This window comes from Sylvia atricapilla, chromosome 15, assembly GCF_009819655.1.
Source record: "Sylvia atricapilla isolate bSylAtr1 chromosome 15, bSylAtr1.pri, whole genome shotgun sequence".
In the NCBI taxonomy this organism is placed as follows: domain Eukaryota; kingdom Metazoa; phylum Chordata; class Aves; order Passeriformes; family Sylviidae; genus Sylvia; species Sylvia atricapilla.
In genome coordinates this window covers 5,712,721-5,738,159 of record NC_089154.1, presented here as the reverse complement: position 1 = coordinate 5,738,159, position 25,439 = coordinate 5,712,721, and the positions used below count along the sequence as shown (strand labels likewise).

The window sequence follows — 25,439 nt, the reverse complement described above, 5'->3', positions numbered from 1 at the left end:
CCTTGAGACCAGAGTTAAGGCTGTCCCCTAATGAATGCACGACGTTCCACGGCCATAAGCTGCTCAGATGTCCTTAATTCCAGGATTTCTTACACGCTCCATGCCTGACTTTGTAACCTTAATCATGTATTTTTTAGCATTGCTCTTGTGTGCACGTGAGCTTATCTCCTTTTACCGCGGGCTCTTCTTTTCACTCCCTTGTTAGGATAAACAATATCCACGACTCTTCCACGTCCCTCCCTGGGACTGCATCAGTGTCCCTAAACTCCCCTGAACACTCCTCAGCTTTGCAGAACGAGCTGTGGCGGCTCTTCAGGCTCAACTCCAGCTCCTGCTGGAGCCTTGGTCACCCTCGGATGCTCGGAGGTGGCTCCCATGTGGGGATGAGCATCCAAACAACCCCCGTGCCACGGCGCAGGAAGAGCAGGAGCAGAGGGAGCCCACGGTGGCGGCAGGGACCAGCAGCGTGTTTGTGGAGCGACGCTCAAACTGCCCTAATGGATTGCCTTGTTTACACTGGGCCCAGGGAAAATCACTCCAGGGATGGAGACACAGAAGCGTCCAGAAGCCCTCTGAGAGCAGGAGAAGCTCTTCAGACTCTTGCCCCTTACTTTTGGTTACAAAATCATCCCCCCCGGCCTCGCCTCCTGCATCACTGTCAAGGGGCAGAAGCTTTAAAATCACTGTAGTAAGCAGGGGAGGGATGAGGAAAGGAAAGGAAAACTATTATCGGATGGGAATGTGGCTTTTCCACTCCCCCTTGCCAAGAGGAGCTCTCAGTACCCAAGGATGCACCAAAAAGGGTTGCTGGGCCACAGGGTGCAGCGAGAGTTGCCACGAATTGCTGGGAGAGGGAAAAGAATAAATAGGAACCACCTTAAGGGAGGGGAGCCACCAGCAGAACAGTTAAAATGACTAAATACTTTCCCAATATCACTCCTCCACGTAAGCATTGCTGTAATTGCCCTTGGGATGTTGCACAACGGCGAAAGGGAGGGGCAGGTGCTGGCAGGGAGGGAGCGAAGGCGTGCAAACCTCCAAATCTCCATCCCAGGCGCTGCTGTCATCGAGGAGAGACGCTCAGGACGTCTCTGCCACCTCGGGCCTCGCTGCTGGATTCATCCCCCGAGGGGCCATTCCTCACACTAGCTGGAGGACTCCCGGGAGGACTCACTCCTCATGCCTCTGAGACACAGCGGGCTGCCCCAGGGAGCAAGAGCAAAAGGCGAGGAGGAACAGAGCCCACGCTGCACTGTGTGGCAAAAAAAAAAAAAAAAAAAAAAAGAAAAGAAGAGAGAGAGAGAGATATAAGGGCTTCATTCAAGCGCTCTCTCTCTCTCTGGAAGTCTCACGCAGAGCAGCTGGTCTTTAAGACTGTTGCAAGCACGCCATGCAAGCACAGAGCCCTTCCATTCCTGGGTGCTTTCATTAGTGACACTCAGACTGGGGCAGCCACTCGACCCCCATGAGAAGGGAAAAGGCTGACTCATCCTTCCAGCGATGCCTGAGAGCAGGACACGGTGCTCGTGCTCTGTAGCAGCATGGGTCCTCTCCTGCTTCCTAAGCCAGATCACCAGATCTGGGCTCGGATGCCACACACACACACCCCCACACCCACCCCAGCTAATCCGCAGATGTGCTGGGCCCCTGGATACAGCATCCGCAGCCTTTGCTTCCAAAAGCTGCCCGCTGATGCTCGAGTCGAAAGGGAAACCTCTGAGAGATGCAGTCTTGAGGTTTAAAACATCTGTGGGCCATCAGCCATTAAATGGGATGCTATGCTGGTTTGCTGCTCTCGGGTCTCACGCCAGGTTCATCGCCGTGCCGGCTGGGTACCGTCCAGCAATGCATTAAGTGATGTGACTATTTCTGTTCTCATCACATGTTTGCTCTCATCCTCTCCAGGGTGTGCGCGGGGGGGAAAAGAAACACACATTCATTATGGAGCGTCATATTTTGGTAAGGCTTCTCGTTTCTCTGTGTAACACCGGGCTCTTGGCAGAGGAGAAGGGGGATTTTGTTTTCCTAATATCCATGTACTCAGGTATTTCTGTTAGAGGAGGCAAAGTCAAAGAAATGCTAATCAAATATCCAGGAGTGCACAGTGCTGACATCCGCACCTCGCTACTATATGGCCTTTCATTAGCATTACCTAAATGTACGACCGTACAAAGAGCAGATTTCCTTAGCAACAGGGCTGCCTTCATATTTCCTCCCCACTACCCCCTGCCCTTAGAAGAAAAATGACTTCAGCTCTTTCTCTGAGCCCTGCTCTGCTCTGCAGCAGTGCTCGACGCCGCTGCCAGGCTTTGCTATATGCTGCATCTGGGACGCCTGCCTCTCCACGCTGGGATCCACGAGCCATAAAGCAACCTCTTGACTTAGCTCTTCTGTACAGCCACAATAAAACTCCTCTTTTCCTAACGGAGCATATGCAAAACAGCCTTGTAACGGCAGAGGGGGGATCCTCTCCTCCAGATGACTTACAGCTCCCATCGCTGAGGGAGGATGTCCAGCACGCTCAGCAGAGCCGGCATTGCCGGCTGGCGACTCCTTTGCTCCCTGCCACCTGGCTGAAAGGTGACAACTGCCCTCCGTCCCCAAACGGCACCGTAAGCCACCTTTGCCTTGGGCAGGGAGCTGCCAACCCCTCCTCTCCCCGGATCTGGGCCAGGAAGACGGAACACTTCATCCTCCGCGCTCTCCCTCGGTGCCACAGCCTGGTGCGCTGGGCTATTTTAAGAGCTCGTCTGGGAGACTGGCACACGCACCGCGCTGCCGGGAACTCCCTGCTTCTGTTTCAAAAAAGCTGGAGGCTGGGAGCCTGCTGGGACTCACCCCTGTGATTCCCAAGGTCTGACCCTCCTCTCGCTGGGACTGGCTCAACGCTGCTGAGTCAAACGGAATTAGTCCCAATTAGCGCCGGTGAAACGGGAGGAGAATTGTGCTCTCCCCGGCATTTCAACCCCCTCAGCCGCAGGCTGGGACCACTGAGCCTCCCCCTGCAGCCATGCCCTTGCTCTTCATCTCCCTGCTCTCCAACCTGCTCGTTCTGTGTCGCCATTCCCTGCCTTTTCCACATGGATACTCTCTCCCTTTCCCATTACGATAGGGTCTTTGATTGCACGATCGCATAACTATAATGAGACAAATATTTATTTTGCAGATATGGGTTAATCAGACCGAAGGTATAGAAATATTTCATGCGCTAATCAGAGTACCTTCAGCAATCAGTATAGTAAATAACTCAGGTAAATTAACATAGGAGAGTTCCCTTATCAGGTTTTAGTCTAAGATATATGTGCATTAAGGACTAATTTGCTCTCCCCCCTCAGATTTGGGCTGGAGCCCAAGATGAGGTTGAGACCAAGGTTCCCTCCCATCAGCTTTCACAGGAGCTGTGCAGGCTTTGCTCCCAGCAGGATCAGACGCCAGGATGAATATTCAGCAGCTTAAATGCCTTTGTTTTCTGTGCTCTGCACCTTTAAATTTCCAAGGGCTCTGCTGTTTTCAGCTCAGACAGCCTTTTTGCATTCAGTTCGCTGCAAGCTGACACAGAAGACACGATGGAGCAGGTTGTGTCTCCTGCTCTGAGCCCTTCACGCCACTCTGGCAGCGTTTAGGGGCCATATTAAGAGCTGCGAGTAATTAGTGAATTCCTCCTGCCCCAGTGCAGCGCAGAGCAGCCGTACCAGGCATCTCCTGGCAGGATGGCAGTGGCCAGCAGGCATATGTGGTGCCAAAAGCATAGGTGGCAGTGGGGACACTGACCTCTGTGCAGGTCCAGAGGGGCCAAGAACAGGATGAGCCAAGTGAGAGCCCAAGAAGGGCTCCTGGGTTCAACAGGGCACTCACCCAAACTCCTGCAAATTAGCAGTCCCAGGAGACACCTTATAGAATCATTAAGGTTGGAAAAGGCCATCTAGAGCTGCCCAGACTCCTTGGGCTCAGTGCTCCTCACTCCAGCATCCCCCAAACAAGGAGCGGCTGTGCTCCCCAACCCCAAGGCACCTCCTACAACTGCATTTTTTCCTGCTTTACTCTGAAAAAGCTCCCGCAGAGGAAACACAGAGGATCTGCCCTTGCCTCTGTCATGTTTTGGGATCCCAGAGAACAAAAAGCACCGGAGGAATGGCAGGCATTATAGTAACGATGGTGACAAATTTAATTAGAGCAGGAAGCTCTGGAGTGGATTTCAAATGGCAACACGGCATTTTGTGTGAAAGCATTGCCTCTCTCCCCCTCCCTGCTCCCTCCCTGCCTCCACCACGCTGCTCAATCCAAACCCACCCCACCCTGCGGGATGCATCCCTCTAATTTTCCCACATGTTGTCCCCTTCATCCTTTCCCCCCACCCCTACACTCCTGAACCAACACATTCCCGCGGTCTGGAAAATGCAACCGTAGAGCAATTCAATAATACAGCAGCCAGATGTGCAACAGTATATCCAACATGTCATTCAAAGGAGCCCTTCAGTGGAGCCGAGACATGCTATCCCGCAATCTTAACTAATACATCCTGAGGCCCTGGAGGAGTTGATGGATGTATACAATTCCCTTTCCTACAGCTGTGGTCCCTTTTAGAAGGGGCATCCAGACTCAACAATAGCCCTGCTGTTGCTTTCAAGACAGAACCTCTTCAGACAAACCGGGCTTAATCCTGACCCCGGTTACGCCCGCCCGGGCTCTGCTGAGGTCGGTGGGATTTGGGAGCCGAGGGCTGGGAGCAGGATCCAGCCTCATGGAGACGCTGTCTGCCGCTTCACCTTGTGCCACAGGCTCTGAGAAACCTTGGTAACTGGTTGGAATATAACCACCTTGGGGAAAAGGCAAGCGGAGAGGAGCAGGTAATAAGATTTCTAACTGGTGCTGGTAGAAAGAAGGAAGTAATATAACAGTTTAATTAATCTATGCCTATTAGCGTTATTAAAGAAAACAGGGAGCTATTGGAGATTTACCTCAGAGAATATCATCAAATGGGGACCTTCTGCAGGGAATTTTATGTCTCTGTGCCCAATTTATAACCAGCACGGAGGTGTGGTGTTAGTGACAGCCAGTGCTGAAATGTCACAGTGCTTAGAAGTCATTAGCTGGGGACACAGGGAGAGAGAAAGAGAGGATGGAGGAGGGGACAAGGGAGAAATGGGGAAGGAAGGAAAAGGAATTAATTTAATTAAAAATATCTTTAGAGCCTGTCTCTTGATTTGTGTGGTTTTGGGGCTTGGCAGAGCTGCTGAGAACGGTGTGGAAGGAAAATCAAGGTTGCTGGGGCTTTTTGAAGCTGATAAAAAAAATAAGCACACTTTTCATGTTCAGGAAGATAAATCCCCATTTTCTCAGTCTCAAGACAATCCAGTTATTTACTGACAGTTTTACTGTGAAATAAAAAGGGCTTTAAGCTTCTTTCTACTTGATGTCTCCATAGCCTGAATATTATTAGATCCCAGCCTGGTGCAGCTGGAGTTTTGGTTAATAAATTTAACGTCATTAGACAGAAAAGCCTTCGACTGAATGTTGCAATTCTTTCCCCCCCCCCTTTTTTTCTTTTTTTTTTTTTTTGCCGTTGCAGTCAGACTGTATGTAGGTGGTAAGAATCAAAAGAAAGGAAGTACACTTGGCAAATAGGGGAGTGCTAAAAAAAGGTTTTGCTCAGGCTGGGGGTTCAGTGCGAGGGTGTTTCGCCCACAGACGAGGCAAGGCTGAACCCCCTGGCAGGGGATGCACCCTGACGTGGCGCCGGTTTCGCAGCATCTCTCAGGAGAGCAAAACACTCCTGATTTGACAGCGATGGCGTGTCTCAGGGTGCTTGTCCTACTCAGAGGGGTGACACTCTGGGTGGCCATGGCACTGCCACGGCAGCAAGGGCTCAGGTTGTCCCTGGCAGCAGCAAGACCACAATGTTTAGGGGTGCCACCACCATGGAGCTGTGCTCAAGGTGGCTTTTCTGAGAAGTCTGCTTTTCCACCCAAAATCGAAGCCATTGTGAGGCCACGCGATGGCGCAGCAAAATGTCTTGGTGGGACAACTCCAGCCAGCTTGGAGTGGGCAAGGGGAGGGCAGATGGTGGTGGAGCTGCTTGTTCTTCTCGTGGCAAGCCAGGCAGCTGTGGCCCCTCAGAGCAGGGCTAGCTCACATGGAGGGAGAGCTCCCACCAACATCCAGGCAGGTCCCTGCTCTCCCCCTCAAAGCTGCCTCCATCTCATGCTTCCCTCTGCCATCCCCTCTCCTCAGCTGCTGCCCCTGCCACGCCGAGCCTTCTGCCACAATGAAAAGTGCCCACAGGGAGAAAGACAGTGAGAAAGACACCACAGCCCTCCAACTGCCCACCACACACCTCACCTGCCTCTTCCCCAGCTCCTGCCCTGCCACCTTCCCACCACACGGCCAGGCCTTCCCTCCCTGCTGAACCTGAAACATGGTGGGCAAGGAGGGATGCTTCATTTGGGAGGGCTGGTGCTGGTGTGTTGGCTAAAAACATGTCCCACGTGCTGGGTTTCCAACCCCCAAACCCCACAGGTGTTGTGGGCACCAAGAGGAAACTTCTATGGTGGCAGTGGGACACTGAGTGACCCCTCACCCGGCAGCTCCGCCGTGGGCTTCACTCCAGGAGAAACAATCTCTAAGTCCTTTCAGAAAATAAACAGTGGTGTTTGGAAGGAGAGGAGCAGGAGAGGGGTACGGGGGAGATAGCGAGGGGCCGGGGCTGGGCAGGGATGGCTGTGGAGCTGGGGTGCCGGGACGGGAAGGAAGTGGTTGTTGTGGGAGTAACGTCAGGAAGAGCCTCGGCTGGGGCCCGGGCGGGCAGGGAGAGGGGAGATCTGAGAGTTCACAGCACGGCTACGGGGAGGAAGAGCCCCAGGGAGACGAGCCAGGGGAAAGTCCAGTGTGGGGACAGGGAGGGGTCCAGTGTGGGGACAGGGAATGGTCCAGTGTGGGGACAGAGAATGGTCCAGTGTGGGGACAGGAATGGTCTGGTGTGGGGACAGGGAATGGTCAAGTATGGGGACAGGGAATGGTCCGGTGTGGGGACAGGGAATGGTCAAGTATGGGGACAGGGAATGGTCCAGTGTGGGGACAGGGAGGGGTCTGGTGTGGGGACAGGGAATGGTCCAGTGTGGGGACAGGGAATGGTCCAGCATGGGGACAGGGAATGGTCCAGCGTGGGGACAGAGAATAATCCAGTGTGGGGACAGGGAACAATCCCATGTGGGGACAGGGAATGGTCCAGTGTGGGGACAGGGAATAGTCCAATGTGAAGACAAGGGAATGTTCCGCTGTGGGGACAGGGAGGGGACAGGAAAGGGTCAGGTGTGAGGATGGGAAAGGGTCAGGTGTGAGGATGGTGAAGGGTCCAGTGAGGGGACAGAGAATGGTCCAGTGTGGAAATGGGGAAGGGTCTGGTGTGCAAATGGTAAAGGGTCCAATGCAGGGACAGAGAATGATCTGGTGAGGGGTTAGAGAATAGTCCAGTGTGGGGATGGGGAAGGATCCAGTGTAGGGATAGCAAAGAGCACAGTGTAGGGATGGAGAAGATGTGAGCATCCACTTGGGCAGGGGTGTGCTGGGAGACACTTATCCTGGGAAAACAAAACCAACCCCAAAATCCTGCTGGATTCAGTTTGCTCCCCTGCCAAAGCAATTTCAAGAAAGGTTGTTTTTTTTTTTGTTTTTTTTTTGGTTTTTTTTTTTTTTTTTTTTTTGTTTTTTTTTTTTTTTTTTTTAATCCCCCCTCTGGTGAATAAAAGCACAACAAACAACCCCAAGCAGCGAGGCTGGGTGATGAGCAGCAGATGGCTGGCGATAACAGGTACCTTCATACCTGTGCACCTGTAATCCACAACCTTCCCACTGGAAGCTCCCATCCGTGGGTCTCGCCAGCCCAGCAATCCCAGCCCAGCTAGGGGATACGGGAGTGCAAACAGCAGTGAGCTGCTTTAGGGAAATCCAGTTTGGAGCCAAGTCAATGCATGCAGAGTCATTAATCTAGGTCTGGTGCCAATAGGGATGGCTTTGCATTAGCTGGGCCCCTTTGTAGTTCTGACAATCAGTTGCATTCAACCAGCGCAAGATAACGCTGCAGAAAGCTGAGACCATTGCAGCTCATTCCTCCTGTAAGGGGCGGGGGGAGAGGATTTACAGGCAAAATAGCATTGCATTAATGGGACTGCTCAGTATTCTGCACAGACGCTGGCGGATAATGTCTTTGCAAACTAACTGCAATAAATTAATTAAATTAATCTACTATGCCGTGCTTGTCCCCACCCAACATCAAATTCAAGGATGATCAGGGCTTGCCTTATCCTCCATAGCCTACGAAAGAATCTGATCTCACTTGCTCTAGAGTTTCTGAGGCACTGAATTGCAAAGTACCACCTGCCTCACTAAACTAATCACCAGCCTGGTGGTTTAGATCACATCAGTTTTACATGTAATTAAGACTGTCCAGGAGGGCATGCAGCTGCTTACATGGTCGTTCCCTCTTATACAGCAACGTGCCTCCTGCTCAGATAGGTGCAATTAAACAAGCCTGTTCACAGTCATTAAGCATTAATGCACCTCATTAGCATAAGAACTGGAAGAAGCTTTGATGCAGGGAACCCCGCAGGAGAAGGAGATAGAGAGAGATGTACATACAGACAGGAAGGCAAAGGGCTGGGCCACCACCTTCTCGTGGCCCCGACCAACCATTCCAGCTCCATTTCTCCAAAGCAATGAGCCATGCCGTGCCCTCCTCCCCAGAAATGGGTCTGGGTTATCTTTCTCTCCCCCTCCTCCTCTTTCTAAATTATGCTGGTGAAAAAAAAAAAAAACCGAAAAAAACCACCACACCAAACTGTTGGGATATTAACCTAGCGAATCCATTAATAAGCTGAACTCTCTGTTGGCTTTGACACAGCACACTAAAGCTTTAAAGAGACAGGGCCCCAGACACTGCAGATAGGGGCAGAGACAACAGCGCTAACAAAGAGCCACTGTTGCCACGGCCGTGGCCATCTCGGGTAGGTCCAGCTGTCTTTGGTGTTCTGTTTTCCAGACACAAAGAGCAGACTGAACCGTTTTGGTCTGAATGGCTTTCATTTGATGGTAGAGAAAATGAGAGGGAAGAAAGAAGCTAAGTAAAGTGTCCAGGAGAGAGAAAAAAAAAAAAAAAAAAAAAAAAAAAGACAGGAGAGGAAAAAAAGAGCATGGTGTGCTGCAGGTCTCCAGTGAGAAAGGCTGCATCTCCCCCCGAGCACAAAATGGGGCTGTCTCAGGGAGCAAAGGGAAGGCGACAGGATGGAAGAGAGGATTTGTGGGCAAGCAGGATGCACACTCCAGGGGAGCCAGGATGGATGCTGCCTGTGTCTCACCTGCTTGCCCAACACTTTGCACAGCAGTGTACTCAGCACTGCCAGACCACAGACTGCAAACAGCTTGTCTAGCTGGGCTTTAATCTCAAGGGAACAACCTGTGTTTGTACAGTCCCTGGCCCCTCTGGGCTCAGAGCCCATTAGGAGCCTCTAGCCTGGACCAGGCGCGTTATCACGAGAGCCTCAGCCAGCTTCACTGTCACCATGGCAAGAAATGGGCTCGCACGAGGACGTGAATCAGCTGGAAAAAGTGAATCTCCAAGCGAAATGTCTTCAAGGAACCACCACATGCTACCATGGAGCCGCTCCAAACCCACACCTCAGCCCAAACTGTATCCCAAGGCACAAATAACCCTTCTGCTGCAGCCTCAAGATGCCCACGTCATGCCCTTGCATCTCTACCAGAGGCCAAACCTGCAGCCCATAAGCTTGAAAAACAGGCCTGAAATGTCCATTCCAGGTTCCTCTATTATAAAGCACAGCTCTGAAAGCCAGAAATGGAAGCTGAGACCGGATAAATCAGTACCTACCCACTGGAGAGCCACACAGGCTCGTCCCTACAATGCGCTCTCTGGCCTCCATCTAGTCCAGCTCGTAAGTGATAAAAGCGTCCACGACTGCAGCTCTCATCTGGGAAGAAGAACAAACAACCCAAGTAGATCTTACCACTGGGAAATGATTTCTAAGGGTCTCCAGAGATATCCTCTTTCCTACGCTCATTCCATTAGTGCTGTGCATGCTCCATTGTCCCAGTCTCTCCCTCCTTAGTGGTTACATCCTACAAACACGAACAGATTTCGAATCCCCCGTAGCTCTTTGGCCCATGATGATAATAATTTTCCCTCCTTGAGCACCTTTTATCTAGAGATCTGGAAGCATCTCTCTGGCATTAATAGCTATTAGCTTCTCCACCATCATGCAACATAGGGTGAGCACCATTACATTTCGTAGCTGAGGGGAACTCGGGCACATCACAATTAGGAATTCACTCCTGCCAAGTGGTGCATCCTCTTGTGCCCTATCAGTGGCACAGGGATGGTGGTGTTTGGTCCCTGGATGAATCTGGCTAAGTCCTAAAAGATTTGCCAACAGTGTCAGCAAGAGGAAGAGATCCCAGGTTTGCGCTTGAGTCACCAAACCCTCTGTTTTCCCTTCTGTGCTTAGAGAAGTCAACGGAAAGCCTGCCATGGATGGTAATGGGAAATTCAGGCTTTTTGAGTCAGTAAACAGCTTCTTTTCAAGGTGGGGGGAGGTTTGGGCAAAGAGGCTTTTACTGCACAGTCATTTTGATAAACCAAGGAGCCAAGCTTTTACCCAGCAACAGGCTGGGAGAATGACTGATGGAGACCGTGACCCCAGTGAACCACAGCCTTGCTCCCTCAGTCCCTTCCCATTTGCCTTTTGTGATTACAATTAGTAGTGGGGGCTGGCAGGTGGGGGAAAAATGAAATAAAATAAACTAGAAGCCCCCCCTGCCCCGCTGCCAGCCCCTCATTGTCTGCAGAGGCTGGATGGGGCTCTGCACACTGCAGTCCTCTGCCCATTGTACTGCTGAGAACATGCGAACAGACGCTCTCGGGCGATGGGTTTTATTGAACGCAACTTCAATGGCAAATGGAGAGAGAAAGGGGTGGGGGGGGAGAGGAAAAGGAAAAAAAAAAAAGCCTTGAAAATCCACGCCAAAAAAAAGAGGTGGGGAGGGTGTTTTTTAATGCAATCAATGGCTCCTTCCTATAACTCTGCCTGTTGTGAGGAAATTTCTTTCCAGTAGCAGCCAGCAGCAGTCCCAAGGCTGTGACATTGCTGTAACGCTTGGAGCTCAGCTCTCTATCTCTGGCAGCAGCCCCGTCTTTTTGTCATTATTGGCTGTGATTGCAGGGGGTGCACGCCAGCTCTCCGAGTGCTGAGATATTGCTGCCTTCCCCTCCCTCTGGACAACCTGCCCTCAGAGAGGAGTTTGGGGAGGGGATGAGGGTGAAACAGGGAGCTGAATTCTCTCTGCCTCCCCTGAGTACGCTCTGATCCAAGCCCACATGGATAGGTAGAGGTCCCCAAGGCCCTTTTCGGAAAGCTCATTAGGAAAGTAGTGACAGATGCATTAGCTATTAAAAAAAGGCGGGGGGAGAAGCTATCATAGAACTTTAAAAAAAAGCAGCAGCAGCCGCCCGACAGTTTTATTGCTGTCAGATCCTTTTTTTTCTTTTGTGGGCACGTTGCAAAGCAGGAGAGGTTTGGGTAAATATCTGACGCACGCACGCACTTCCCATGCTCTGGGCTGTCTGTCAATAATCCAGCCGGGGTATTTCTCACACCCTCAGGAGGCAGCTACCAGCTCTGCCCATTGCCACTGGAGCTACTCACCCTTCCTATCCACCCCCAGCACCTCCTGGAGAGGAGATTTTGGAACAGGCATGTCTGGCTGCATGCAAAGCTGCGGGAAGAACCTGCCAGAATGCCACAGGGGGTGAAAAAAAAAGGGCGTCAGCTGCTGCCATCTCTGACTCTGAGCTGCAGCCTGAGGAGGACAGGTCTTGGCATGAGATGTTCCCTCCTGATCTAAGCAGAGGCTGCTGAGATGGAGATTGAGTCCTGCATGCTGGGACCTGCTGTCCGTGCAAACTCCAGCATTGCTTTCCATGAAAGGACAGAACAGAACAGGTCACACGGTGGACACTCAGGCCTCTGTCCACACCCCACACCACAGCCCAAAACCTGTGGGGACAGGTGTGCACACATCAGTGGGAGGAGCTACTTCCCTGCACCCAGGATGAGTGACACATCTGGCAGCAGCTGGAAGCCACAAAACCCCACGTAGGGACTAGGAATGAGGAAGGTGGGAGATGCTGGGTACTGGATGAAAACGCTCTGGATGCAGGTGTGGGCTGGCAAGCTGTGGTGGGCAGAGGGGCAGATGATGGGGAGGATGAGGCAGGATGATGGCATGGGTTTCGTCCCTCCCCATCCTATGAACCAAAAAGGCCACCACTGCTCTTACACCTGTGTGAAGAGCAGAGCCCAGGTAGTAACAGAAGAACAACAGATGTTGCACCTGCATGACGGCTCCCGAACGGCGCCAGACGAGCTGGAATTCACATCTGAGCCACAACGGCAAAGCTCTTCCCACAGACAGCAGTGGGAAGGGGGATCAAAACACACTTCCACAGACAGGCTCCCAGCACTGGGTCCTGCCTCCACACACCACATTTTCCTCGGGCCATCCTCATCACTACGAGACAGTCAAGGCAAACGTCCCCTCCAAGACCTCAGCATCTCTCAAAAAAGGGGGCACAGCTATTTCAAAAGGAATTATGGGGGTACCAGAGGCAGCTGTCAGTCTGTGCTCCCCAACCTCACCTCCTGCCACCTCCCAAGCACAGTCAGGAGGCAGAAAAAGGCAGAAACCTCACTGGAGGAAAACAGCAGCAGCAGCAGCAACCGTCCCCCTCGGTCGGGTTTTAAATGGCTCTCAGATCCCTTCAAACAAATCTAAATGCACCGATCCTATTGTGTGCATAAATCTTTGCACCGGGGCCTGCACGCCTCCACACTATTGATAAAGAGAAACGAGTCTTAAATATTTAATGAGCGAATAAACCCGTTAAGAGGATATGATTAACTGCACGCCACGGCTCTGCATTTAAGGTGTCCCTGCTGTACCTTTAGAGGGGTTTTATTTTTAAGGGAAATCGGCAGCAGCAGCTGGTGGAAGCGAGCAGCCGGGCTGTGCGGGTGCTGCACGAACGGGAACGCCGGCACAACGCTCCACTCCGGAGGCATAAATATGCCACGGGAGCCCGGGCTGTTCAGGGGGGCTGTATTGACTCAGCCCCACGGCAGGGAGGGCAGAAAACACAGCCAAGGAGGTTTGAGGTTTTAGGTGAGGTGGCAGGAGCCAGGCTGTCGGTTAGAGAAGACACGTGAACTCCGCACCTTTCCGTCTCGCCTGGCAAGAGAGGGGGCTGCAGGGGGGATCAGGAGACCTTGGAGCTATTTCCAGCTGAACCACGGAGCTGGAGTGTGACCTTGGGCAAGTCACTTACGGTCACCCTCTGCCTGGAGTCGAGCTCTGTGCGAGGCAACTGGAGTCTTGCCTGCTGAGGGTGCAGATCAAGGCAGTGTGGGATGCCAGGATGGTTGAATCTTCCTTTTCTCCACCTCCACTGAGCTGGCAGCAGCCTCAGCACGGGGCTGGAGCACTGAGGGCCAGGGTACAACACACCAGCCAGCCCACAGGATGTTTCTCAGGCACACAGAGAGCAGCTGATGGAAGATTTTATGAAACCAAGTGCTATAAATGTCCCCTTGCTATGTGACTTTTTATGTTTCTAAATTATTTTGATCATTATTTTTACCAGAGTGAGGTGAATAACACACAACAAACCACCGTGAATCATCACTCCAGTTTTTAGATATGTTAAATTTAGCTGTTTTGGTGCCACCTTTTTGTTTATATTCTCCAAGTGTTTCTTGCCAACAAGTTACCGGCAGGGATTTTTGGCCAGGAAGGGGAAGAAAAAAAAAAAAAAGTGAGACAGACTGTTAATTTCTGTTAATTTTAAGCATCAGCGAAAGATATTGGAAGAAAGTGAATTTCAAATTCTTAATTGCAACAGTTTCCCTTCCCAAACCTCAAGTCTAAAAATTAAGCCTGCCCAATCGGGAAGCCAAAACCCATCATGTGATGTGAGATCCCAATTAAAACAACTCTCATTCTTGAGACCAAGTATTCACAAAAGAGCAAAGACCGCGAATTATTTGCAGAAATTATCTGGAGAACAATTTTGAATAATGAATACGATGGGGGAAATCGCAGTCACTTGGAATACTTAATGCAACTACAAAAAAAAAAAAATCACCAACAATTTGCGAACAGAAAAGAGGTGAAACGTGTGGAATAGATCATTTAGCACAGTCCTGCCACCACCAGCGACTATTCCAAATGACCAAGGCCCCTGCCTGGCTGTAAATGCTGCAGGAATTAGCGAGAGAGACTGATGGACAGATGGAAGTCATGCTTGGAGATACACCTAATCAAAGAGGCTGTGCCACCACAGCCAACACGCCTGTGACCTGGTAAAATCAGGGTGAAATAACTCGGGAAACAGGATGTTCAAAGCAGCCCCAGGCAGGAGGAAGGGATGCTCCGGGTGACGCAGCGGAGCGGAGAGCAGCTGGAGAGGAAGAGGAGCCCTGACACATGCTGGCCAAATCCCAAGAGGCACAAGCACAGAGGATCACCAAGGACGAGCTTCTGTGTGATGGTGGCTGGTGGGAGGGGTGGGGGATGCCCGGGGAAAGGAAAGGTTCCAGGAGGGTCTGGATCAAACACGGGTGGATGCGGCATCACCAAATGCTGGCTCTGCCATGGGAAATATCCCATCAGCCAGGGACTGTGAGTATCCAGGTATCCCCACAGTCTGAAGCTGAGAGATGGGGCTCCAGCAGAACCCACTCTGCTTCTGCCACCTCCCTTCAAGTGCTGGGCTGAGCCAAACTCTGGCCTGACGCTGAGAGCTGCTCCCATGGCCATGATCAGAGCACGCAGAACCAGAGAAGCAGAAATCTGCCAAAAACTGAATGGTCTCTCTTGCCCAGGAGCCAAAATGAGCCTCTTTGTTAGATTTACGTTATCACAGCACAAGTTTTGCATTTCACCTACCAGCAATGAGTATGGAGGCCAAAACCTCACCACTGCAGAGTCCAGCTGGGAGGAAGGATCAGAAGGGAGAAGGCAGGGAGAATCTGGAGGGCAGGAGCAAGAAAAGGAGAAGGGGTTTTAGAGGACCTTGGGGGACCACAGCAGGGCAATGGGGAGATGGGGACCTTGTGGAGCCAGGCAAAGTCTGCAAGCACTGCTCAGGTGGGGAGATGCTGAGCCCTTCCCTGCCCCAATACTGAGTGAGAAAGAGCAGCAAAGGTCTGGTAGAGATGGAGCTTTTTCACATCCCAGCCTGGTCAGCTGACATTTATCAGGGTAACAAAAGGATACAGCCTGATCACAAGACAGGCTGACACTGCATCTTCCCCTTCTAGGGAGGAAAGTCAAGAGCAAAAGTTGTAAAAAGTAGTCCAGTCATCTTTCGTATCTTCTCTTTCCTGCAGTGTGATGCATGCAGGGATACTTCCTCTTCCCCTTTGAAATGAAAGACAAAAGAAAAATGCAGAAAATTCTGCATTTTAGGTACAGGAATTAAATCAAACTCTTCCAATGGCTTCAATGTTTCAGATCAAATATTCCCCAAAGCTTATGTTCTGGCAATCTATGAACGTAAAGGCTGGATCTCTTAAATTCCCTTGAATTCAGGATGTTTCTATCAATCTGCAGCAGTATTTCAACAAGCCTGGCTGAGGATGCTCAGGAAAGCCTGGTTGTTACATGCCTGGACTGCGGCAACCAGAGAACCACTCAGGAACTGAGAGACTCATTATTTGTTATTAACTCACCTGGAATCTCTGATTTCTTACATGTTATTTTGCTACTTGGCTGCAGAGTGAAACAGCTCTGCAAAAAATAGAAAAAGGAAAAAATGAACCACCCACCAGTGGAGGATCATCTTTCCAGTGGGTTCTAGTAGGTCACATGCAACTGCATCAAAAGAGTGTCCGGGGGGCTTCAGTGTTTGCTTCTTGTGCCCCTTTATTTACTGTTGATTCCTTCTGTGGCAGCATTACCAGCCCCTGCAGAGATTGCCCTGTTCCAGCCTCTGCTTTTCCAGGTTCAGGCACTGGGTATTTATTGCATTTGGCTGTTTTCAGAGCGTGGGTGTTTGCTTCACATATCCCCATAGAGCAGAGTCCCCTCGGAAAACTGTTCCAGGCAGGAAACTGCTGCTGCTCCTGGTCAGGGAATCACATGGGGAAAATCAGTTTCTTTTTCAAAAAATCCTCCAAGTGAGGAGTTTGTTCCGGAGAGATGGAGAACGGAGATTCCCATGGGCTCTGCTCCTGCCTGTCTGATGGATTCCCCCCAGCACCAATTTGGCTGGTGCAGTGGTTGCTGTAATGAATTTTTAGGGATAACAATTTGTTGGGATAATGACTTTAGGTGCACAGGGCAGTTCTATGCCCCAGCTCTCCTACAGCATCTGTGTGTTACCTTGCTAACCTTGCAGACAGAGAAACTGAGGCACAGGACTGGCTCTAAAGAGGGACAAGGCTCCAGCAGCACTTCCAGCTGCAGCACCTGGATGCTTCACAGGTGCTGTGATATCAGCATCACCCACAACCTGGCTGAACTTCCCAAGGTCCCCCAACAAGAGATCTCCTGTGTCCCCTCTGTCCCCAGCTCAGCTGCCATGAGCTGCTGGCCCTGATCCCTCTCTTGAGCATCACTTTCTGTCTCTGGCACCCAGCAAGCTCCTCTCCCAACAGCTGGGCTCTGCCCCAGTGATCTCGGGGTGCCACCTTTGCCTGCACCATCCCCAGGAGGGCAGCACAGCAGGGCTGGAGCATCTCCACCGTGGCTGGGGACAGCAGGGAGGACAATGACATTTGCTGCAGGAGCCTGACATTGAACCCAGCCAGTCAGAACGGCGGGTGTTTTGCTGGCAAGGGTAGAGGCTCTGCTCTGACACCGTCAGCGAGGGGACAGGAGAGGGAGGGGAAAGGAAAAAAGCCGAAGCAGCAGCCAGACAGCTGCCTCTTCCTCCTCCTCCTTTTGTGCAGAAATGTGGTTTTGTTTGTCAGTCAAACAGATTGTTTTCTCCTTCTTTGCAGGCCAATTGTTTCTGCTCCTGCAAGATAAGGGATTGAAAAGGGCTATATTTTTATGGCACTGAATCTAGGCCCTCTGAATTGGAGGGGAGACATCAAGTGGGAGAGGGATGCCGGTTCAAACCAACACTCCTCTCCTCAGCTCCACTCTCCAATCCCATTTCCACCCCCATTTTCCTTTTTTCTCCTTCCTTCTCCCGCCTGGAGCTGCCTCTCGGCCCTCTCACTATTTAATCTCCGTCTCTCCAGTGGACTCAGGAGGTTTACACAGCTTCATCCTCTTTGCACCATCTGCTGAAAAGAATCCGCCTTTCCTCTGCTGCTCCGTCCAGCGGCTCCTCCCGCCACCCTCCCCCCAAAAATGGGGAAAGCAGAGCCGGTGCCACCGCGTGTGACGTCGAGAAGAACAAAACCCAGGAGGGGGTGTTTCCTTTTCTGCAGAGGATTTGCCCAGAAAGCACCTTGAAGAGGCAAACCCCAGAGCGTGGCAGGAGCAGGATGCAGAGATGAGGGAAGAAAATGATCAATAAGAGCAAGCCCAGGCCAGGGTAAGACAGCAGAACCCTCTCCAGGCTTCTGCAGTGGGTTCAAGGAGCCTGTGTCCAGTCTTCCTCTTCTTTCCTGTTGAACTCTCCCATATCCACAGTCCAGACGGGATGCCGTGACTCACAGTGATGGAAACGCTGGAGCGATGACCTCTGAATGACCGCCAGCATCCCCAAGCCAAAGGACCTGGAGAAGGTCCTTGCTCCAGGGACTGCCAGGGCTGGAGCCATCCTCACCCTCGCTGTATCCCAAGCACGAGTCCTTTGCTCCCAGGCGCTGATCACATCACACACCGAGGACCTTAGGGAGGATTTGCCTCTCCTCCTTGGGGGATGAGAGCCTGGAAGGGGGCAGAGTGGTTCATATCCAACTCATAAGCCTCTCAGAGCTCAGGCTTGAGGACTGAGATTCACTCAATTAATTTTGCTTTGGCAAAAAGTCCATTTTTATTGCTATTTCATGCCTTCAGTATAGATTTTCCCTGCTCGTCTCAAAGGGATAATAAAACCCGACTCGTTCTTTTTATAAAAGTCTCACACTCCCTCTCTCACCAGGCTCTGTGTTCCCCAGCTAGAGATGTAAATTTAAAGGGGAAATGCTGTCATTTAAAACAAAACAAAACCAAAAAAAGCAACTCAGAAAGCCCAGCTTTGAGCATATTCCAGCTCTCGAAACTAGGCTGTGCAACCAAAGCAAAAACCAAGCTGCCACCTTCCCGCGGTGAAGCGGCATTCCCGCAGCAATCCCAACCTCCCACAGGGGAACTGGAGGTGACTGCCAGCCCCAGGAAGCCGCTCTCCAACTTGCAGGGCTGGGGGTGGCCCTCTGCTTGCTGGGACGTGTAGTTCTTGCCAGCTGGGTGCTGGTGGGCGCAGGTGGTGAGCGCTGCTCAGAGCGAGCTCTTTGTGCTTGGATGTGATCTGGAAGCCCAGCACCTGCACCTGCCTCCCACCTCCTCCTCCTCCTCCTCCACACCAGGTGAAAGCTTCGCTGCTGCCGGCCTCAAGCAGCTGGACCAGTCCTCCTGGAGGAAATCCCAAATCCACGCAATTCTGAGCAGGTGGATTACGAGCGTGTTTTCAAGCAGGCAATGGGACAGGATGGTGGCAGGACAATACACGGGTCTGCTTGCTCCACCCCAGCTGGGATTGCATCCTGCCTGCTCTTCGGAAGGGCTGTAGCTGTGGAGGATCCCTCTAAGAGGTGAAGAAGGGAAAGGGAAACTGCCTTTTCCTCTGCCTTGTGCCCTGTTGCCATGACCTTCTGGGGGGGATAGGATGTGAGCAGCGGAAGCCAAGTGGAAGTCTTGTCATCAGTGGGTGGCAGCAATCGCCTGGGGACAGGTGGGGTCCCCAGCACCATCAGGATTTAAGAGCAGGTTAGACCCAGGTGTGCGCCTGGCACGGCTGATGCAGCCCAGAGGTAGCACAGACTGAAGCTGGTGCCTCCTGCCTTGGCTGTGTGTCTGATTTGGTGACGTGCATAAATCCACCATCACTGGGACTCTCCTGCCTGAGCAGGAACCAGGAGCAAATCCAAAACAGAGCAAATCCAAAGCAGAGCGAAGCTGCGCGAGGCAAGAGAAGACACACAGGTGCCTGCACTGTGCCAACCTGGCACAGAACCAGACCAGGCCAAGAGGTGACAGCCAAAGCCTGCATATCCAAATGCTTCTCCTTCTCCCCATCCTGTACCCTTTTCCTGCGAGGCTGCCTGCATGCCCTGGCTGCCAGGAGCTCGGAGCCCTGCCTGCATCTGGCAGGGCAGGCAGTGCCCACGGCGAGAGGAAACGCACTGCTCTGCAGGTGTACCTCCAGCACACAAAAGTTGTAGGGCAGTTAACAAGGACAGGCAGGAGAGGAAAGACAAGGAAACCCCAGGTGGTATCACACTCCCTGGATAACTGATGGTCCAGCACCTCCAGGCTTACCTCTGGTGCCCCCAGCGAGGCTGTGGCACAGGTCCATCAAACCAAACCAAACCAAACCAAAGTTGTGCCATTTCCTCTGATGGCAGAACAAACCGTCCTTCCCCCTCGTGAGCTGCCAAGCCTGAGGGATGCTTCAGAAAAGAATTCTGCACCTCCCCCGTTTCAGGGGAAAATCAGTTGGAGTCCCTAGATTTTCCTGCAGAGCCCTCACAGGACTCGACCCTCCAGGCTGGAAAATCCTTAGTGCGCTCTGACAACCTCTGCAGCTCAGGCAGAGGCAAGAGATGATTAAGACTGGCTGAAATCTCCCAGGACTCTGACATCTGAGAGGCCCCATGCAAGGCAAAGAACCACCCCAGGCTGCTCCTTGCAACCTGCAACTCCCCTCACCTTAGCACAGAGCTGAAGGGAGACCAGGGACCCAGCGGGGCCAGGAACCAGGTCACCGCTGCTGGTTTCCAGGCAGCAAAGGTTTGGAAGAGCAGAGGATCATTTAGCAGAGCGACAGTGAAGGTTCAGAGCAGAGCCTTCAAATTACACGCTACAGAGCACTTTTCCTGCCTAAAAGGTCTCTGAAATGACTGTGGCGGCTCTGAAACGAAGCACTCTGTATGCAATTGTTCCCTGGGGCTTGCAGCGGAGACAGAGCCGGGAGAGGAGAGGTGGGTCTGCGGTCCCTGGCACGGGCAGCTCCTCATCAGATGAGGATACACACTTCTTCTGGGCTCCACAGCACAGCACTGCTGCTTCCCTAAATCTCCCTGGTGGTTTCTACCAGTCGTGGTTTTTCTTTTTTTTTTTTTTTTCTTTTTTTTTTTATTTCTCACTTCCTGCCTTGAACTTCACACAGCTCCTGGCCTGGGCTGCAGAGCTGCTGCTGAGGGTGTGGGTGCCCCCAGCCCCGTGCACAGACCCACACTGAACCCCTCACCACCATCACTCTTGCCACGCCTCGAGGGACACCTCAATCCCACGGGGAACAGGGAGGGAAGAGCACTCAGGGGGAACACGTCCTTTTCTCCATTTCACTTGGCTTCTTCCCATCTTTCTCCACTCCATCTCCCTGCAGCTCGAGGTCCATTTTCATCAGGCAGTGACAGCCACCGGGAGAAGCAGTGTCAGCACCGGCGGGCACCACTCACAGCCAGCCTGCGCCTCGCCCGCCCCGGGTCCCCCCACCCTCTGTCACCAGCACACAGGTGACAGCACCCACATCCGCACAGCCACCACGGTGCTGCTCACCCACCTGGGGCACACACACTGCCACCCTGGGAAAGACAGCTGTGGGGTATGAGCGCTCCACAAAATCCCAGCACACAGCACGGGAACATTTCTGCACCATCAAGGAGGCTCTGGTGATGCCTAGGAGCTGGGGCAGCAGCTGGAGCTGCGCTGGGAGTACCCCTGGAAGGTGCTGGCACCACCAGCAATGAACTCCCTCGGCTGGCACAGGGCCCTAGGAGCATTCTCCCATGCAAAACCCCAACTGTTGGGTTTGTTCCTCCACACCATCACTTTGGGAGGTCACCTGAGGGCAGCCAACACGGGCACCCCACAGGCTGGCAGCCAAGGGGAAAGCAGGCAGGAGCCAGTGGCCACAAGAGCTTTCAGCAAGCCAAAATCTGCTCACATCTAAGGGACGGCATCACTCTCCACTCAAAGGCAGTGGGGAACAAACATGCACCCCAACAGCAGCACCCCACTCTGATGTCAGTGAGAACCTCCGGCAGGTCTGCAGCCTCAGCCAGGACGCTTCCACCAGCCTGAGAGCCCTCGGGATGCCGACCCCTGGGGCAGCTCAGCACCTCCACTGGGATCCCACCGCCGCGCTCAAGGTGCTGCTCCAGCTGCGCATTTCCAGGGAAAGTGGGAATGGGGACACACACACACACACACACACACACACACACACACACACACACACACACGGAGGAATTTAAATGGAATTTCACAGCTGCAGCAAAAGGGCACAGGAGGGGCTCCGGGCGATCTATCCAAGATGCACCGTGTCCCCGCTCGGCATTTCGGCACCGCCGGCCGGGAGCACCGCGGCCACCCGCACCCGCGGGACCGGGGGCCCGGGGAGCCCCTCCGTGACGTCACCGAGCCGGGGACAGGCTCGCGTTTTGGGGGGATCAAGGCGGGTTTGGGGGCGGAATGGGGGGGGGCCGGAACGGGCTCGGGTTGGAAATACGAGTGCAGTGCGGTGGGAGCGCGGGGGGAAGGGAAGGGAAGGGAAGGGAAGGGAAGGGAAGGGAAGGGAAGGGAAGGGAAGGGAAGGGAAGGGAAGGGAAGGGAAGGGAAGGGAAGGGAAGGGAAGGGAAGGGAAGGGAAGGGAAGGGAAGGGAAGGGAAGGGAAGGGAAGGGAAAGAGAAGGGGATGTGGCGGCGGGTTCGCGATGCCACCGCCGCTCCAGCGGCAGCAAGAGCGCAGCGGGCCCGGCGGGAGCCGCGATTGCAGCCGCAGCTGCGACGCGAAGCCCCGGGGGGGGAACGGGGCGGCGGGCAGGGCTCCCCCCGCCTCCGGCAGCGCCCCGCTCGCCTGGCCCGTCCTCTCCCCTCGCTCCCCCCGCCGGCCCCTATCACCCGCCGCCCTCCCCGGGCCCTCCCCGGGCTCGGCGGCCCTCCCGGTTCCCCCGGAACCGCGTCCGGAGCCTTCCTTACCTGGCGGGCCGAGCCCCGCTGCCTCTCAGCGGCGGCGCTGGGCGGGGGCGGCCCCGGCGGCCATGCCCGGGCGGCCGCGCCGCTCTCCCGCGCCGTGCGAGCCGCCTCGGCGGTGTCAGCGGGCGGGAGCCCCGCGCGGCGCCGGGGAGCGAGGGGAGGGACGGCGGGGGCATGACCGAGCGCCGTCGGAAGTGCACGCGCGCCCGCCGCCTGCCCGCGACCGCGGCGACACCTGCCGGCAGCGCCGCCGGTGGCACCGGGAACGGCGGCGGGGCGGCGGCGGGCGGGGAGCGCCGGGAACGGCGGGGCACGGCACACGGGGCGCCGGGGACAACGGGGCGGGAGCTGGGCACGGCACAGCGGGAATCGGGGCACGGCACACGGGGATACGGAGCGATGGGGCGGGCGCTGGGCACGGCACAGCGGGAATCGGGGCACGGCACAACAGGCACCGGGCACAGGGGCGGGCGCTGGGCATGGCACGCTGCGAGCCGGGGTACGGCGCACCGAGCGCCGGGGTGGTCCACACAGGGCGCCAGCAGCAGGAACCGTATGGCAGCTCCTGAGCTGGGCACCGGGGACTGGCCAATGGAGGGTGGAAGTGGTGTTTGGTACCGGGTAACCCGATGGGTGCAGGTACTGGGCGTCAGGGACCATTCACGAGAGTGTGGCACTGGTGCTGGGTGCAGGGAACCCCCCGGATAGCACCTGCCAGGTGTTGGTACAAGGCACTGGAGGTACAAGGCACACAGGTGCTGGGTGCAGAGTATCCCACTGGGAAGCATCTATCAGGTGCTGGCACTGGGCAGGATGAGGTCCCTGCAGACACACACCAGACCCTGGGTCCGGGTTTGGAGCTGGAGCTGTCTCTGGGCTTAAATCCGCATTTGGATCAGGATTGCACCACGTGAGGGTCTGCACTTGGGTCTGTGTCTGGATTTAGATCAGGATTTGGAACCGGATTCTTCTCATCCACATCTGGATTTGCATTTCGAGCTGAATTTGGATCCACATCTGGACTTGCCTTTGGAGCTGGATTCTGATCCTCATCTGGATCAGAGTCGGGACATGCACAAAGGATGGATGTAACCTTTCCCACCCCCTGCTCTCCGAGCATTTCATGGGTGCACAGTGCACCATCACCCCACGAGGTATTCATCACTGCCCACTTACCCTGCTCTGGGCAGCCTGGGGACCTTCAGGGGGAAGCTGGGGTCTGCAGCAGTGTGACAGGAGCCCTGACCAGGGAGCAGAGGGGAGGGACGAAATGGCAGCGGTCCCGCTGGCCTTGGCTGTGCTCAGCGGTGTGTCTGGGGCTGAACGTGCTCCAAGGAGGAGCCGAGGTCAGGGAGGGGGATGAGTGCAGGAAACATATTAAGTGAGGAAAATTGGCTGCAGCCAGCAGCGCTGCCTGATGTTTGCCTGGGATTTTCCTCTCCATCAGGTATCCGGTGTAAGCCCTCACTGCTGGGTGGTGGCAGCTGGTTATTCATGAGCATCTTGGATGTGCCACGGGCCACCAGCACCTGCTGTGCACCAAGAGGGGTGGCACCCAGGACCCCTTTGTGCTTGTGTCCCCAGTGCTGACACCCAGCTTTGGCCAAGGCGACGTGCACAGATATTTTAAGAGGAAGATTCTGTGCTCTCACAGCTTGACTGCTAATTTATAATCCTGTTTTCCTATTAAAATAAAAGCTTCTCTCTTATTCCCGAACGTGAGAGCCAAAGCGGAGCTCTGAGGAAGTGCCCTGTTTGCAGAACACACTGAAACACACAAAGGAAACGAGGCAAAACCAGCGTTTTGCACGTTTTTGAGCCTCATTTTAGCTGGGACTTGGAACAGCAGAAGGGAAATCTTTTCCAGCAGGATGTGCACAGCGGGGGTGTGCGTGGAGCTGCTGCTGTCCCTTTGGAGCAGGGCCACCTGCCTGCCGAGGGACAGCAACCGCTGCGGGTACCTGTTTGTCCCCGAGGGGTGGCAGGTCCCTTGGGGATCCCAGGGCTGAGGGATGGAGCAGCACGTCCCCCGTGGGGCCGGCCAGGCGGGGATGGCAGCCGATGGCAGGAAATACCTGCTGCTCCGCCGCTTCCCGGCCAAGGCGAACAAGAGGGAGAGTGTTCGGAGGGCGGCTGCGGCCGCGTGTGGCAGGAGGGGCCTCCGAGGGACACACAGGCCATTGTTCCTCGAGGATGTGGGGCGGAAATTTGGATGGACCCGTTGCGTGCCACGCTCCCAGCGTTGCCGGCACTGATCCCGTACTGAGTGGGACCCGGGATGTGCTGAAGTGGATCAGGGTGGGAATTCATTCAACACTGTGTCTCGTGGAGGGGTCACTGATACTGGTGGTGGGATAGCCCCAGTGGAACAACTCCCTTGAGAGGGCTCTCGTGTCCAAGGACTTTCAGCCTTTCCAGAGCTCGTACTGGAATCTGTTGTGGCCCCGCAGTAGCTCTGCTGTCTGCCTGTTCCACCCGCACCCCACCAGCCTTGCAGCAACCTGGAAAGACATTTAATACAGGCTGGGTTTGATCTGCACTTTGACATTCCTTCAAGTGTTCCCTGGTGTTTTCCTGTCGTTTGCACAGCGCCTTTTCCCACCAACGCTCCCTCAGTGCTGCAAAAAGGAAGAAAAAGGCTTACAGAGTGTGCCCAGCCTTGCAAATCCCTAATTACCCACTGCACATCGTGGCAAACGGGCTTCCCTTTGAGCAGCCTTGCTGTCAGCAGGGATGGGGTGCAGGCTCTCCCCAGTGTGGCTAATGATGCTGGTCCTCCCATTGCCCTGGCAGAGAGAGCAGAGGGGTTTGTCTGGCTGCTCTCACCTGGCTCTGCTCTCACCTGGCTCTGCTCTCCTTCCCCCAGCACCCATCTCTGCACAGGCTTCCAGATCTGAAGAGGTTTTTAAGGAGAGAGGCTGGAAAAGGGTGGAGAGAAGAGAATGTGCTGCTCTCCTTCCGTGCTTTGCCTTTTCTCAGGGACTGGCCAGATTGTTTCCATTAGGAAAAGCTGAGGATCCAAGTATTTGTCAATGACCAGGAGAAGATTTGCTGATGGAAGCTGCCGTTCCCTAGAATAATGTTGAGTGAGGTGCTTGGCGTGGACCCATCCTTTTATGGTAAAATTAGGGCTAAACGCTGTGGGGATTTGCATTTGAAGTTGATTGATACGTGGCATTAGTGCATGCGTAGATAATTTTGTATTTTGAGATCGCTGAGCAAGGAATAATTTTTATTTTG

The 25,439-nt window shown here is 53.9% G+C and overlaps 1 protein-coding gene and 1 long non-coding RNA gene across 2 annotated transcripts in view; both read right to left on the bottom strand.

The window, feature by feature from the left end:
- Positions 1-22,313, bottom strand: part of RAI1 (retinoic acid induced 1) — a 74,608-nt gene extending 52,295 nt beyond the window's left edge. The window contains exon 1 of the mRNA XM_066329830.1: positions 22,203-22,313. The gene's annotated coding sequence lies outside the window, so the exon portion shown is untranslated. The remainder of the gene's footprint in view (positions 1-22,202) is intronic.
- LOC136367951 (uncharacterized) lies at positions 14,705-16,496 on the bottom strand. Its single transcript, XR_010744756.1, has 2 exons — positions 15,246-16,496; positions 14,705-15,205 (listed from the first exon to the last, which is right to left on the bottom strand). It is a non-coding gene; the product is annotated as an uncharacterized lncRNA (long non-coding RNA).
- Positions 22,314-25,439: the final 3,126 nt, after the last annotated feature.